This window comes from Heterocephalus glaber, unplaced genomic scaffold, assembly GCF_053883595.1.
Source record: "Heterocephalus glaber isolate CG9 unplaced genomic scaffold, H.glaber_assembly_v1.0 deba00001550, whole genome shotgun sequence".
NCBI classification, from domain to species: Eukaryota; Metazoa; Chordata; class Mammalia; order Rodentia; family Bathyergidae; genus Heterocephalus; species Heterocephalus glaber.
The window spans coordinates 9,591,583-9,607,045 of NW_028258343.1; the positions used below are offsets into that span (position 1 = coordinate 9,591,583).

General features: G+C 44.1%; 1 protein-coding gene and 1 long non-coding RNA gene across 2 annotated transcripts in view; one reads left to right on the forward strand and one right to left on the reverse strand.

The window, feature by feature from the left end:
- Positions 1 to 8,265: 8,265 nt before the first annotated feature.
- Positions 8,266 to 15,381, reverse strand: LOC147824234 (uncharacterized). The gene is made up of 2 exons (XR_015442627.1): positions 15,259 to 15,381; positions 8,266 to 10,385 (listed from the first exon to the last, which is right to left on the reverse strand). It is a non-coding gene; the product is annotated as an uncharacterized LOC147824234 (long non-coding RNA).
- Positions 15,253 to 15,463, forward strand: part of Utrn (utrophin) — a 527,655-nt gene continuing 527,444 nt past the window's right edge. The window contains exon 1 of the mRNA XM_087190253.1: positions 15,253 to 15,392. The gene's annotated coding sequence lies outside the window, so the exon portion shown is untranslated. The remainder of the gene's footprint in view (positions 15,393 to 15,463) is intronic.

The window sequence follows — 15,463 nt, forward strand, 5'->3', positions numbered from 1 at the left end:
TATCCTGTATAAACTCCTACAAACTGTACTGAAATACAGGATTAGCTGCTCTTTCCTCTCATCTGCTAGGGAATAATTTGGGTTGATCCTAGACTTATAACTAGAAATAATAAGAAGAAGAATGTTGAGAATGTAAAATACATATTGCACCTATTTATAAGGTTGAAGAATTAAATCAAATGTTTATAAGCATTAGTGCAGTCCCATAATAAAACCAAAGGAAAAGATGTAAAAACTGGCCATGTGTCAGGCACTTTTGAGTAAAATCTAAAGAATAATGACAACTTATTGAGTAGTGTATTTTCAGAGCGGTGCTGAATGTGTTTATGCAAGGTATCCACTGACTGTTGCATCATCCCCACGAAGTATGGTTCACTATCAGGGTTTTCCAGAGGAGGAAAGAGAAAAGTTAAATATTGTCCTGAAGTCACACCTGGCAAGACTGGAACCAGGGAGAGGTTTTTCAGGTGATAGATTGGCTCTGGGTGCGTGGACAAAAACATGCGAGATTAATTATTTAAACTTTCATGAAGTAAATCTAAATGAGTATCTTTATCTGAAAGCTCTGAGGTGATAAGACATGTGTGTTATGAGCCTCACAAGGGGGGAAATCAGTTCTTTCATCTTTGTGGCCACCTTAATTAGAAAGTAAAGATCTGGAATTCTGATAGCTCAGTGGGGCAGATGGTGAGAGGAACCTAGAGGTCCTGCTCTCTTCACGCCCCTCTCCTCCCATCCTCCACTCGTTATGGCCATTGGTCCAGGTCCACTCAAGGCCAACGTTGAGTGAAGAAAGATAGCTTTCACAGCATTGGCCGGAGGGCAGCATTCTTTTCCAGCTCTGGAATTCTATCGCTCATGAGCTGTCACACAGACCTAGGTTTTCTGCCTCTGATTTGTCAGAGGGGTGTGGAGACGTTTCTTCTTTCTTTTGGAGGATTCTTCTGTGACCTTTTCCACCCCCGCCCAATTCATAGGCTGAACATCTCACTGAAAGAAAGAAAAGCTTAGTTTTTAGGGAAACTGACAGAGAAGTTGGGAGTGAGTTTCCTTTTGAAGAGAATATTATGGAATTTAAAAAAAATCAGTTCTACTTTTAATCTTTTAAATATATATTGGTCATGAAATTCTTGGGAAAGATATAAAGTGGTATTCGAGTTTTCTGAAGAAACTGTACTATAATAACTAATCTATACCGCTGGTATTAAAGACAAAAGTCCTGACCAAAAGCTTCTTTTTTTGTAATATAACCAGAAAAATGAATGTAATTGCTGCATCTTTATTTGGCAGGATCCAAACACTTGGCTTTCTCAAGGCAAGCACTGCAGAGGCTGTGCAGGTCGAGTCCAGAGAAGTTCCACAAAGAATCTACACTACTCAACCAGGCACATGCAGACAGCTCATCGGTCCAAGGATGGAAAAATGAAGACGACATGACTCTGGAATTTGGAGAGGTCAGTCCTTCCTAGGCTGTTGGCTTTATTGCAATGACCCCTCAAGTCAATATTGGACAAACCACACTCAGCCTCCATTACCTTTCTGTTATCTTGGGAGAGGATCCCAGTCGATGGCAGATAATCAGAAAGTGTAGGGTTCTGACTTGGCTGCATTGAACCATTTAATGGAAGAGCTCTTGGAAAATCTACTAGCAGTGGCCTAGCACACAAATACATTTGGTGATAACTAAATGATGATTTATTCACACCAAGAAATAGGTAAAATTAGACTCATTTTCTGTCCCTCGACTTCATATCTTGTCTTTTCTTTCTGATGTATCATTTTTCTTTGATACAACTTTCCTCCTCTCCTGACTGCTTAGTCAATTTTATTTAATCTTTGTAAATTGGCTTAAATCCCATAGAGAAATCAGTAGGTCATTAAATAATTACATGCCAAGAGAATGATAGTAAGAAATTTTTCTTTCTCTCTCCCCTTCTTTTTTTTAGTGCTTTAAACAAAGATTAGTTGACACACTGATGATCTCAGTCTCAAAGTATTTGACTTCAGTCTTTGTTCCCAGCCTGGTAGGCCCTGGTAGGCAAGGGATCTACAATTAAGATGACAACTCCCTCCCTTCCCGCTCAACTTTGCATTTAGAAGTTGAGCCTTTGGGATTTTACAATGTGCTCCCATTCTTTTAAAGACTATTAATATTATTGCCTTTTTAATTGTCGGTTTTGTGGTTATTTTAACGACCCTGAGCTAAAACACGAACTAGAGACGTTTAAAAACTCACAGAAAAGCTGTTACTTTGAAGAAAAAAATCTCAGGTCTAGAGACAACCACCAGAATGCTATTTTTCCCCCAAAGTGGGAAAATTTGAAATATACATATATTTTAATGGATTTTGCAACTGTAATACAGACAAAAGTCTCATAGCTTCAAATTTGAGGTTAATAAAGTATTTTAAAAACCTCACAAAGCCAACGAAAAAGACCCATTTCCCTAGCTCTCCCTGTTGCTAGGATATTAAGAAAAAGCTCCGTTTCCCCCTCACCCAAGTAAAGCAGGAGCCAGAGGCTCGCAGTGGACAGAGGTGGACACCGCAGGAGGCTTTGGCCCTTCCATAAGCCTGGGGACCCCAAGCAACCCTGGGAATTCCCTAAAGAGGGACACAGCCGGGGGGGGGGGGCAGAAAACAGTCTCTAAACCCACAGCTGCCACCAGCTTCCCAAACTGTTTTTAGTATCTGCAGGGCTGGGAGGGGAACAGGTTATGCTCATTTTAGTGGCCGGATTTGCTAATGTGGGAGCCGAGCCAGAGGTTTTGTCCCATGGCTCTGGGTATGACGTGGGCCCTCCAGAGCCTGAAGCTGGGGCTCCGGGGACCCGGCCTCTGGCAGTCTCCCAGGGAGGCCATCCACTCGCTGTCCAGGCTGATGTCCGAGGCCGCAGGGTGAAGCAACTTGTCCAGGGTCACAGAATTGACCTCGGGAAGAGCTACGACTCGATCCCAGGGTTTTCTTTCAACTTATTCATATTTCATAAACCCAGTAGATAGTCCATTAAAAATGATCTAATATAATTTGAAGGTGTATAACATATAGACTTGTATATATAATATATATTCGAATTTTAATTGTAAAAAAATACATATGACAAATGTATCTTAATTTTTAAGTGTAAAGTTTAGCAGCATGAAGTGCCATATAATTTAGTGACATTCATATTATATACGTATAATATATGTGTGTGTATATATATATATATATATATATATATATATATATATTTAGATGTCAAGCATTTATGTGGGAATTGAAAAGGCCAGTCAAAAATATTTTCTTGCCGGGTGTGCTGGTGCACACCTGCAATCCTAGTACTCTGGAGGCCGAGGCAGGAGGATTGCTGTGAACCCAGCCTGGGCTACATAGTGAGTTCAAGGCCAGCCTAAACTACATAGTGAGACCCTGTCTCAAACAAACAAACAAACAAACAAATAAATAAGCAAAGAACATTTTCCTCTTATTAATCATTACTTAATGGACACACATTATGTAGCCAACGCTAGTTGAGATCAGATAGCCTCTGGGCCCCCCATAAACATATGATTTGTTCAAGAGACAAGATGCATATAAGTAGAATATAGCTAACCATAAAGACAGTATGTGATCTTGAAAACTGATAATAAGTGTTAAGGGTTAAAATGGGATTGATTAAGTTCATCAAAACATATGTTCTTTGTGTACAAATAGGAAGATGGTAACTCAAAGACAAATGTCAGGTTTGCTTTATCATAATGGAAAGTATTCAAATGAAAGTAATCCTATGGAAAATTGAAAGTACAGCTAAAAAATGTAAGATTGTTTTATAGTAAGCTGTTGGTCTGGAACATAATCTTATTGCTATGTAATAAATTTTTAAAAATAGTAAAGTGGTTTTGTAATAACAACTTTGGGATCACTTCGAATAAAACTTTAATGTTTATAAAGTCATTTAATTTGCTATTATTCTGACCTAGATATCCAAAGCAAAAAGAGATTTGCTAACTTCAGGATAAATAGAAATCCTTGCCCTCCTTGTTTCTACCTTTTGCCAGGGAGGACTTCCATTAGGCACAGCCAGCAATGTCTAGGGCCCGGGAGACTTTGAGGGGTCCAGGAAATTTGATTAAAATTTCCTGAGGAAAAAAGTGATTTAATGATATATCAAGAATAAATGTTAATACTGATAGTACGGAAGGATGGGGCCATAAAGTCAAAGGGCCTAAGACCCATGACTGTCTTCATACAGCCCTGCCTTAAGTATTAAACCCAGTTCTCCGACTCTACCCATAAAGCGATTGCTTCTTGCGCTGTCCTGCATGAACCTATGCATTCTGTGAGTCTGTTATTTTTTTGTTGTTTTTAGAATTATCATTACAGTTATAGTTGCCCATAATTTAAGAAGTCACCTAGTTCCACAAGTCTGCAAAGACAAGTAGCGGTCTCTCCTGTCCCTTTCTATCAGCTTTCTCTCAGAGGCGAGGGTCCACTTTCGACTTTCAAGCTCTTCTTGTCTTATTTAACTCCATAGCTCTAACCTGCTCATAATCTCCGTTCGTTTTTTTTTTTTTGGTTCACACATTATCTATTGACTTCTCATCATAAAGATGAAGACTTGGATATTGTTTCTCTTCCACCCCTGACAAGCACAGCCATTAATACTCCTTAGCTGTTCGTCCTCCTTATTTAGAGTTATTGCATTTTTTGACTCAGTGTTCAAGGTTAACACTATTATGACTCTCTACGTAAATGTTGAGTCATGTAGGGAACTATGATTACTTTTCCTGTACTATATGAGTTGTAATTTTCCCTCAGCTAAGAGTTCTCGTGTTTTCTCCTTTGCCTAGTTTTCTATTTACTTATCATTAATGCATACTCTGTACCAGATCTTTAAACACCTTCTAGCTACATTCACTCATGTAGAGTATTAGATTAATTTTATTCTCTCAGGTCTCCTGAGGAGTATTTGAGCCTACATGAATCCAAATCTCTATGTTTGTTGCATCATCCTGAGTGTGGGAATTCTTTCTGTATTTCTCGTGTTGGATTTCTTGCTATTCTGCAACTCACGTTTTCATTTTTTTCAACTTATCCCATCATTTTGCTGGTATGCATCCTCCAGTAACTCCCTGAAGGTATATATGTTGGGGACAGGTGTTGTGAGGTTTTTGTCTGAAAGACCTTTATTCTTGCTCTTTCTTGACAAGTTGGCTAGACATTTAATACTAGTTGTAAATCATTTCCATTGAGAATTTTGAGTACATTGCTTCATTTTCTTCTAACTTTCTGTTTTCTATTGAGAAGTTCAGAGTTATTTTGACTTCTGATACTTTGTGATCCCCACTCCAACACTCTGGAAACCTATAGAATCATTGACTCCTGTTGTCTTAGTCTGTTCTGACTGCTGTAACAAATTATATTAGGCTGGGTGGATTATAAGCAACAGACTTTGTATTCCTTGGCGTTCTGGAGGCTAAAAGTCTGAGATCAGAGTTCCACCATGGGTTGGCTCTTGAGAGGACCCTCTCATGGGTCCTCCCACTGCATCCTCATTTGTCTGGAAGAGGCAGAGAGGGTTTTCTAGGGTTCCTTTCATAAGGCACTACTCCCATTCATGAGGGCCCCACCCTCATGACCTAGTTATCTGCCAAAGGTCCCACATCCCAGTGCCCAGCGCCTTCCAGGATTTCAACAGATGGATTTGGAGGGCCACAAACACTTGCTCAAAACACCTATATGCCAAAGAATGCCCATGACGTGTCCTGCTGTGGGTATATTTTTACTGCTAAATACTCAATGACCCCTTTCACACCAGACACAGATAGCCTTCAATTTTAACAAATTTTAAATTATTTCATTAGGGAAATCACTGCTTTCTCTTAATCTTTCTTTGAGGAACTTCTCCTGGACTGGAGTTTTAATTTGCTATTGCCTTCTCCTTTATTTTTCATTCACTTATCTTTCTTTCTAGAAGACTTCTTCAACCTTCTCTTCTAACCCACCTCCTCAGTATTCATTTCTACAACTACATTTACATTTTTTTTCTGCAAGTTTATAGTTTTGGTCTCCTATTGTTATTTCTTTAACTTGAGATCTTCTACTACCTATCCATAGGTATCAAAATTAGATTTAAAAGGTTTTTTCCTGCCAGCCTATTTTTATTTTCTTGAAACTGTTTTGTGTTTCTATATTTTATTGCAACATCTGTGCAAGAGATTATCCTCAAATGTCTGATAATTCTTGTCTGTTCATGACTACAGGTGTCAGAGTAAAAAGCTGAGCAGAAGCTCACTATGCATGGACAGTGTCCAGAGGACCCCATCAGAAGTTGAAGGCCTGGAGCTTACTGCAGAGTCTTCTGTGAGTCTGTCAGGAAACCAAGTGCCTGCACTGGGAGGCTGGAGACTCTGAGCTAGGAGCCTGGAGACAGACGTCCAGAGGCATTGGTAAAGATGGGAGCTCTTCCAAAGAAGCAAAAAGTAAGACTTCCCTCTTGATTTCTTTTTTATTCCAAGCCTATTGGTTGGTGCCACTCACACCTGGGGTGGGTCTTCCCTCTTCAGTAAGTCAGCCATTCAGACACATCCAGAGCTGTGCTTAACCACTCTGCCAAGCATTTCTTATTCAAGTTGACAGCATGATTAACTGTCCCAGTGGATGCCTAACCTTTTTCAAGATCGTCTGTCTTTTGGCATTTAGGGTTAGGCTTTTACAGGCCTGCAAAGGCTGTTTGCCTTTGACCATCTACTTTCCTGCCCCTAACCTTTGTCGTCATTGTCCGTCTCTCTCCTTGTGATTTTATGCCTTTAAAAATCCCTTTGGAAAAAAAATCCCTTTCATATAATTTCAGTGGATGGTGGGAAGAAGCAAGATTATAGGGTGTGTTTAATCTCCATTTTTATCCTAAAGTTCCCACAATTGAGGTTTTTACTACAGTGAGTTTGAATTATTTACCTCTTTACAGAAATATAATGACTTTTGGGGCTTTTGAAGTTGTGGGTAGTATTTTGTAAAAATCTGTGATCATACTTGCCAGTCTTAACATGGCTATTGGATCAACCCAATGTTTTGCAAACTTGAGTAACTTATTTATTTAAAGAAAAATAAAACCAATAGACTGCTGGTGCAGAGTTATGTTATTTTAATTATAACATTACTTAATGTACACAATGTAAGCATAGACTATGCCTATAACTCTTGTCTCTTTATAAGCAAAAGGAAAAACCACTTAATTCAACAAAATTGTGTATTTAATTCAAACTAACAACATACATTTAACCTGACAAGTTTTATTGTAACAGGGCTAAATTGTTGATCTAAATATGAATGTGGTACTTACTACTGCATCATGGGTTCTTTTGGTTTACTCTCCATGTGCTTCTAGTATGATGTGAAAAATAAATTCGTCCATCTCTCTGAATTTGAAATACAGGGAAACCTCTTTTCAGATAGCAAGATTTATTATTTTATGAGTATTATTTAGCAAGAATGGATCTTTTGCCTACAGAGCCTGCTCTGTTCTTTTTATTTTAGCTCCTAACAAGTAGAATAGTACTTGGTGAGGCTAAGGGGATCCAAAATGCATGAATTGCCTTTAATTTGGGAATATTTTCTGAGCAAGGTCTCTGCTGGCCATGTGAGATGACTGACAACAGCCTTGAAGTCACAGCTCCCTAGGAAGTCCCCTCGGAGGTAAGGTGACAGTTTCATCTAGGCAGGGGAATGGATGTACTTGTACACAATTACAGAAATGAAGAACAACTCTTCCGGGATTAAGAGCGAATACATGAATAAAGATGCTTATTGGAGGAAGGGTACACTTTGCATAGCTATGTGATTTTATTCCAGTATAGCCACTGGTTTGAAGTCTGTGTGGTTGTAATTATACCTGCTTGGGTGTAAATGCCCCCACCGAACTGCTGTTGAAATTTAATCCCTACTGTGAGGTATTATGAGGTGAGACCATGTAGGACCTTTAGAAGTGGTTAAGATCTGCCTTTGTGAGTGGATTAATCCACTGATGGATTAATGAGTTAATGCACTAACGAGTTAATGGGTTACTAGGAGAGTGGGCTGTTATAAAGGCCATTTAGACCCTGTCTTTGTATGGGCCCCTCTCACCATGTGACACCCTGTGATGTCTCAGGACCATGTAGAGGCCCCACCAGCCAGAAGACCCTTCCTTATCAGATGTGTTCCCCACCTTGGAACTCCTGACCTCCAGAACCACGAGCAGGACAAGGCTTTGTCCTTTATAAATTACCTAGCCAGTGGCATTCAAATTTTACTCAAAAGCATTTTATTCCAATTTTGTAAAAGAAAACAAAACAATTTGTTACAATAATCAATGCTTAAAACAACACCTAAATATTTTACCACTTTACTATGATTGAATTCTTGGGTTCTTCCTCAGGCTAACATGACTGGAAATGCCCCATGATCATGAGGAGGAGCCTCCGGGTGGTTCTCCTGGGGAGGAAATCCATGTGGCTTCCCTGCAGCCACTCAACCTAGTATGGGAAATCCCATGTACAGTACGCCTGTGCCAGTTCACCGTGACAGTTAGTTTGACTGAGGTAGGGACTTCAGGTGAGGTGACTGGATGATGAGGACACTCACCTCTTCAATGGCTTAACCTCATCAGTGAGTTAGAGGAAGTGGTCACAGGGAGATGTCACCTTGGGGGCCATATTTGGTCAAGGCCCCTTCTTTTCAGGCTCTTTCCCTGCTCACTGCTTCCCAGGTGCTATGAGTGGAGCAGCGCTTCGCCACCATGCTCTTCCATTGTACTGTTTCTGCCTTGGAGCCAGCTGACCATGGACTGAAACCTCTGAAACCATGAGCCAAAACAAACCTCTCCTTTTTAAAGTTGCAGGTGTCAGGTATTTTGTCCTGGAAACAGGAAATATGACTAATACAACATCCTCTAAAAGCAGAGTAAAAATGAGTAAGAATTTGGCATTTATCTAAAATTTATGAGAGGATTTTCTAGAAGGAAATAACAGTTGATAAAGGACAGCTAGTTGGTGAAGATCCTCATTTGGTCAGGGTCAGGTTTAAATCATCTTGGCCACCTGTCCTCAGTACAGAAAGGCAGTCCTAAAGTGGGGGACTCAGGAAAGCAGAGCCATGGGGACAGTATGGACTCTCAAGCAGTCCTTTGTGAATCGGTCAGCTTGGCAATTTAGTGCATGCCTTCCGGATGGGCATCAGGGACAGCCAGCTGACCAAGGCAGCCCTTCCTGCCTGAGAAGTCCCACTGGAGTGGGAATGACTCTCGGCCAGGTTCTTGATGCCACACTGGTCTATCTGGTTGTAAGCTGACTCTGAGACTGTGACCAGGAGCTGGACCCCTGCCTCTGGGTGAGGAAACTGCAGAGTGAGGCTGAGGGTTATCGCTCTCATGAGCCTGTGATTTAGGGTGCGTTCCAGCTCCAGTATCCAACCAGAGTCTGAGTCAAGGGAACTAGTGCACAATCTAGGCATATGAAACACCTGCTCACGGCCTGGAACTCTAGATCTCCAGGGTGAGTTTGAGTCCATGTCTGTGTTTGGATGAGTGTGCGTCAGGGAATTGGAGCGACAAAGCAGAACTTCACTGTGACGGGTTGGGTCCCTAGGATTGGCTATTCCTGAATCATGAGCCAGGCTAGGAAGAGAAGTGATGGATAGACTCACAAAAATCTGATTGGAGCAGAACAGGAGCAATTCCCCTGAAGGAAAGGGTAAAGTTCTTTCATAAAAAGCTGGATGTGGTGGCACACCCCTGTAATCTCAGCACTCAAGAGACTGAGGAAGGTGGATCTCCATGAGTTCAAGGCTAGCCTGGGCTACATAGTGAGACCCTGGCTCAAAGACAAAAACAATAGCAACAACAAAAACCATAAAAACAGAAAAATGTTGCCCGGCTTAATGGCACATGCCTGTAATCCTAGCACTTAGGAGACTGAGACAGGAGGATCTCTGCAAGTTTGAGGCCAGCTTGGGCTACATAATGAGTTCAAGACCAGCCTGAACTACTTAGTGAGACCCTGACTCAAAAAACAAAAACAAACAAACAAAATCTAAGAGGGGGGGTAGGTGCTGGGCAGAGGCAAGACAGCAGACGTCTTTTACAATTCCTAATCTCTTCAGGCTCAGCTCAGTTGTCCGTTCCTGATGCCCCCGTCCCTCTGGTGGGTTAGGTGTCCCTCTCCTGGCTCACATTACCTCCCAGTTGCACTGCTGTGCCTGGGCTCATTTCCAATTGTTTCTTTATGCACGAGCTCTTCCAAGACAGGTGCCATGGCTTATTCCAATTTGCACAACCAGGCTCTCAGGTTCCATGAATGTTCATAAAGCAGGACCGAAAGGGATTCCCAAGTGACTGAAAATCCTCTTCAGAGAAAGACGAAAGAGCGTCCTAAACGTACAAGGACCAGGTAAGGATAAATACTTTGATTAGGCAACTTCTTTGATTCTCACAATCACGACACTCAAGGGAACATTGTTCTTGTATTTTGTGGACTGGAAGCGAAAGGTTACATTTTAAAAGCTCATAGAAGGGAGAACTGTCACCATCAAAGTTAGCACTTAGGTAACTGAACTGAGCCCCGTCAGTCCTCACTCATCAGACACTTTAAACTTGTGTCCTCTCTCCTTGCCTTAAAAATAAATTCTTTCATTTATCTGTTTATATTTTGAAACAGCATCTCAGAATGTAGCCCAGGCTGGTCTCTAACTTGTAGTGGTCCTCCTGCCTCAGCCTCCTGAGTGCCTGTTTGACAGGTGTGAGTCACCATGCCTGGCTACTGATGAGTTCTTACAAGGGTTCTCTTTCTACTTTTTCGTAGTTTGCAGTGTCCTCCCGTCACTATTACTGTTTAACTAAATGTAATCCCGAGCCTTTTGTTTTCCTAACAGTAATGGAGATTGAACCCAGGGCCTTCTGCATGGAAATGCTAGCCAAGCCCTCTGCTCCTAAGCCGCCTCACTGGCTCGTTCCTCTCGCCATTTTTGTGCCTTGCATTGGCTGTTTTTTTTTTTTTTGTACTAGGAATCGAACTCAGGACCTTGTGCTTGCCAGGCAGGTTTAGCACCACTGAACTACATCCCCAGTGACATTTGCTTCTTTATCTGTAAAATTAAAAGGCTGGAGGATGGGGCTGGGGATGTATGTAGCTCAGTGGTTCTGCCAACTGTCTCACAAGCACAAGTTCCCAAGTTCGATCCCTGGTACCAAACAAACAAACAAAGGCTGAAGGATGGACCACAGTCTTTTCCAACAGCAACATTTTAAGAGTCTAGGAAACAAATTAAAGCAGTCAATGAAGGTGCACAGCTGCCCCAACACAGAGCGCTGTAGCAGGAGGGTCGCTTCCCCTCTCCTCTGTCTCTGCCATCTGCTCCGTCCTTTCCCTTGGCCCTGGCCGCCTTGCACTCCGCGTGGGGCACTGCACACCTCTCTCCCCTTGCTCTCATCGCTCCAGTGGAACCCCAAAAGAGCTCAGAGCTGCAGGCGGCCTCCATGGTCTCTAACTCTGCACGAAACACTGCAATTCAAAGAGATAAGCTAGGCCTGGATATTTTGAAATTATGGTTGATCAGGTATGGATTTTTTTCCTTTCCCTTGTAGGGCAATTTCTAGGGCCTCCAATCACAGAAAGTGGCCTGTTTGAGGCCAGCCCCTAGGGCACACTGGCTGCCCGATCTGACACTCCTGAGCTGTGTGTTAAAGAGGAAGGCCTGGGCCCCACCACACCCATTAAATCAGAATCTTGGGGATGCCAGGCAATCCGAATTTAATGTATGCTTCCCTGGTGATCTGTCAGCTCCCGGAAGCGTGAGGAACTCTGTATTTGTGTTATTTATTCTTAAAAAGCTTCAGGCATGATTACTATTGTCATTGTCTCTTTACCTCAATTAGAAAGAATTTTATTTATAGTTATTTTCAACATGTACAGGTGCTAGATATTTGGCTGAAGAATTTAGTAATATATTTATTAAACAATATTCTAGTATCTCTTATATACAAGCTGTAAATTTGTATTTTCTTGACCTGAAAAAAGAGGTAAATTCCCTAACCTTTCTCCATTTTGCTACACAGGGCTTTACCCATAGTCACACCAAAGGAATGCTGAAAGAAGCTCTGGAGGTTTACATACTTTGCAATTCCCCATGTTTCTACAGTATAAAGAGAAACTGTGTTTGTACACTCTTGCACCAAGTTTAGCAGAAAACTTTTCTTTGGGGCTCTTCTATGGGGTTGAAGTTCTCCATGTATGAACAATACCTATGCATATCAGGTCTGCTCATTCTACACGCTGCATGGACTTAGGGGAGTATCTTTATATGTGGATCTGTAAATACACCGCTCATATCATAATTTGCTCCTGTGTCAAAGGCTTCTTGTCCTGCAGTGAACCAATACAAGTCGCTTTCATGTCCACTGTTCTATGGTGATCATAGGGTGATTCTGACTTGGGTTTAATAGTTGCCCCAGAGCAACGCTGCTGTCACTTTCTCCCCAGTCATCTTCATCTTCAGAAGGGCAGACCAACCCCCCAGGCTGTTGTGGGTCAGCATCCCTGGTGTGTGTGCCACAAGTGGGATGTTGCTTGCAGATGTACGGAAGCCCAGCTGCACACACTTCCTGGAGGCCACTTTCACTGGATCCTGGGCACTCCAGGGAAGAGCATACTGTTTGCTTGATGGAAATACAAGATACCCTGCCAGGACCAACTGGGGACCTCTTGGTCATTCCATCAATGAGACTTGTCTGGCCTCTTTGGCCGTTTCCAAGATTAGCAGTCTCTGAGAAGGGCTAGGAGGAGGTAGGGCACAGGTTCCATAAGGCTCTCAGCCACTGATATTGGGGGTCCTTCCCCTGCAAGAGGCGGCTCTCCCCTTCTTCCTCTTTCCTTTCAGCCTTCAGCAAGCTTAAGAAAGTATCTCCTCAGAGTTTAGAGACTCAGAAACGGCTGGGTGTGGCAGTGCATGCCAGTAATCCCAGTATTTGGGAGGCTGAGGCAGGAGGATCTCTAGGAGTTCCAGGGCAGCCTGGGCTACATAGCAAGACCCTGTCTCAAGCAAACAAAGATCTCAGAAATGATAGGCCACAATACATCCGATTTTCAAAAGTTTTGAGTTGAATAAATATTTGTGTTGCGTTTCACAATTTCTAAAGTGCTTTACACTGCAACATCCAGTGACAAAGTCACCAACCCCCACCTCAGGTGGCCTTATCTCTTTTAAAGGAGGGACTCTAATTCCATCCACCAGGGTCCAGGGAGAAACAGCTGCTGAAAGTGTCTATAGAATTATTAGGTAGCACTTGGTCTGTTCTTTAATTAATCTTGTGTATATTTGTTTACATACCTCATCTCACCTACTGGATTCTACATTCTATTTATAAGGGCAAGGTTTCTTTCTTTCTTTCTTTCTTTTTTTTTAAAACATGGTCTGGCTATGTATTCCAGGCTGGCCTTGTGCTCACAGCAATCCCCCTGCCTCAGCCTCCTGAGTGCTGGCATGACAGGCACACTCCATCATACCCCGAATCTATCTGATTTCTTCACATTGTCCTGAAGAATCAGCAGGCTCACATTAGTGTTTCAGATGATGGAGTGAGGGTGAATGACAAAGTCATACCCCTTTCAAGTGAATGCTTTGGATTTTATTTGGCTTATGGGAAGAACATCCCCAAAGGGAAGGAACCTAAGCTAGAACCCTCTCTATAAGGAAGAGCTCAGGACCGACCCCCCCCCCCCAAGCTTTCAGGCTAGTGAGTTCTATCTGGAAAGCTCTTTGAAGGCTCCCCTACCCCATGCTCTTTGGTTACCACCTCAAAGTTACTCAAATATTAAGCCGGCAACAAGCCAGAGCTCTCTGTCAGCCATCCTTTCCTCTACGTGAACTAGTGTGAGGACCAGAGCAATACACATGGAAGGAAAGCTGTGAATAAGACAAAAGTGCCGGGCGTGGTGACGCACGCCTTTGCTCCTAGCACTTGGGGGGCTGAGGCAGGAGAACCAACCGCTGCAAGTTCGAGGTCAGAGTGAGATCTTGTCTCAAAAAACAAAAACAAAACAAAACGAAACAAAAATGCACACACAACACAAGCTCATCTCTTTCCAGATATTTTTGGCCAACCCTTTAAACTTGGAACAGGTTCCACAGACAGATGCGTGTTTGTGTGCAAACTGGGGAAATAGAAAAATGAGGTCGGTTCAGATATCACTTGTACACATGAATGAATATACCACGAAATTTCAAGTATTTTCTTCCTATTAAAAAACGATGCTTAGAAAATTACGTAAATATACCATTGGATTCTAAGACCAAAAATGATCCACGTCAGCAGACTCAGATGGGGTGCACTGGGGAACAGGTCGCTCTAACTAGGGGGAGTGTGACCCCTCACGGTCACGGGGAGCCAAGGCCCGCCCCAGCCGGTCCGGCCCGCACTGTTCGCCCGAGGCCGTGCAGGGCTGCGGGCGGGGAGGGCGCTGAGGGCGGGCGCTGATTGACCGGGCGCACGGTCAGGTGACCTGGGGCGCCACGTTCCGGAGCGGGGCTGCGGTGGCTGCCGAGCCGGGCCGGGGCACAGCCCGAACCGAGAGGGGCCGATCTCCGGAAACAAAGTTCCTGGGGCGGCCGCGGCTGCTGCGGGGCGGGGCAGCCGGGAGCCTCTCGACCTGCCTGGCCGCCTCCTGCTCGCAGGGGCGCACCGGGCACGGGGACGCCAGCCCTTCTCGGGGGTGGCGGTTCCCGCGCCCCGCCCGCCCCGCTCCCCCTGGGGCGCTGGGCTGCAACAAAGGGGCAGGTCCGGGCGGGGAGGAGCGGGCGCGGGCGAGAGGAGGAGGAGCCCTGGAGCTAGCCTTTCTCCGCGCAAAGTTGAGGCTCGCTGGGCCCGGAGGCGGGGAGCGCGGCGCACGCAGCCGGCCGCGGGCTTTCTCCCGCCCAGGGCGACTAGGGGCCTCGGCCTCCCGAAGCCGATCGGGGAGTCTCGGGGGGCGCTGCCCCCCTTCTTTCGGGTCATTGCTTCAGCCATAAAACTTAGTGTTTGGCAAACGTGCTGCCTGAGCGCCTGCCCTCGGTTTGTGCTGGCACTGTTTTGTTTTTGTTTTTGTTTTTGGCGGAACTACCGGGCAGGAAGATTGAACAAGTCGGGGGCGTTTCCAGTCGGGCATCAGTTTTTTTCCCTTCTCTCTCTAGTTTCTGATTCTCCACATTGCATTAAAAAAAAAAAAAAAAGCAAAAATCCCCAACCAAAACCCTCGCTCCATCCAACTCACCCTCGCGCGCACCCCCACGATCGCGGCGACCCCGAGCCGCGCCGAGGACCCGGGGCGCAGGCGGAGGCGGCGGGCGCGCTGTGCCGCGGGAGAGCAGGTCAGGAAGCCCGTGCATTATTGAAGCCTCGGACCGGGTAAGGTGACGCGGGCCCCTGGGGCCTGGGGCGGGGATGGGGCGGGAGGCTGACTTCGCCGCCGCTCTTCC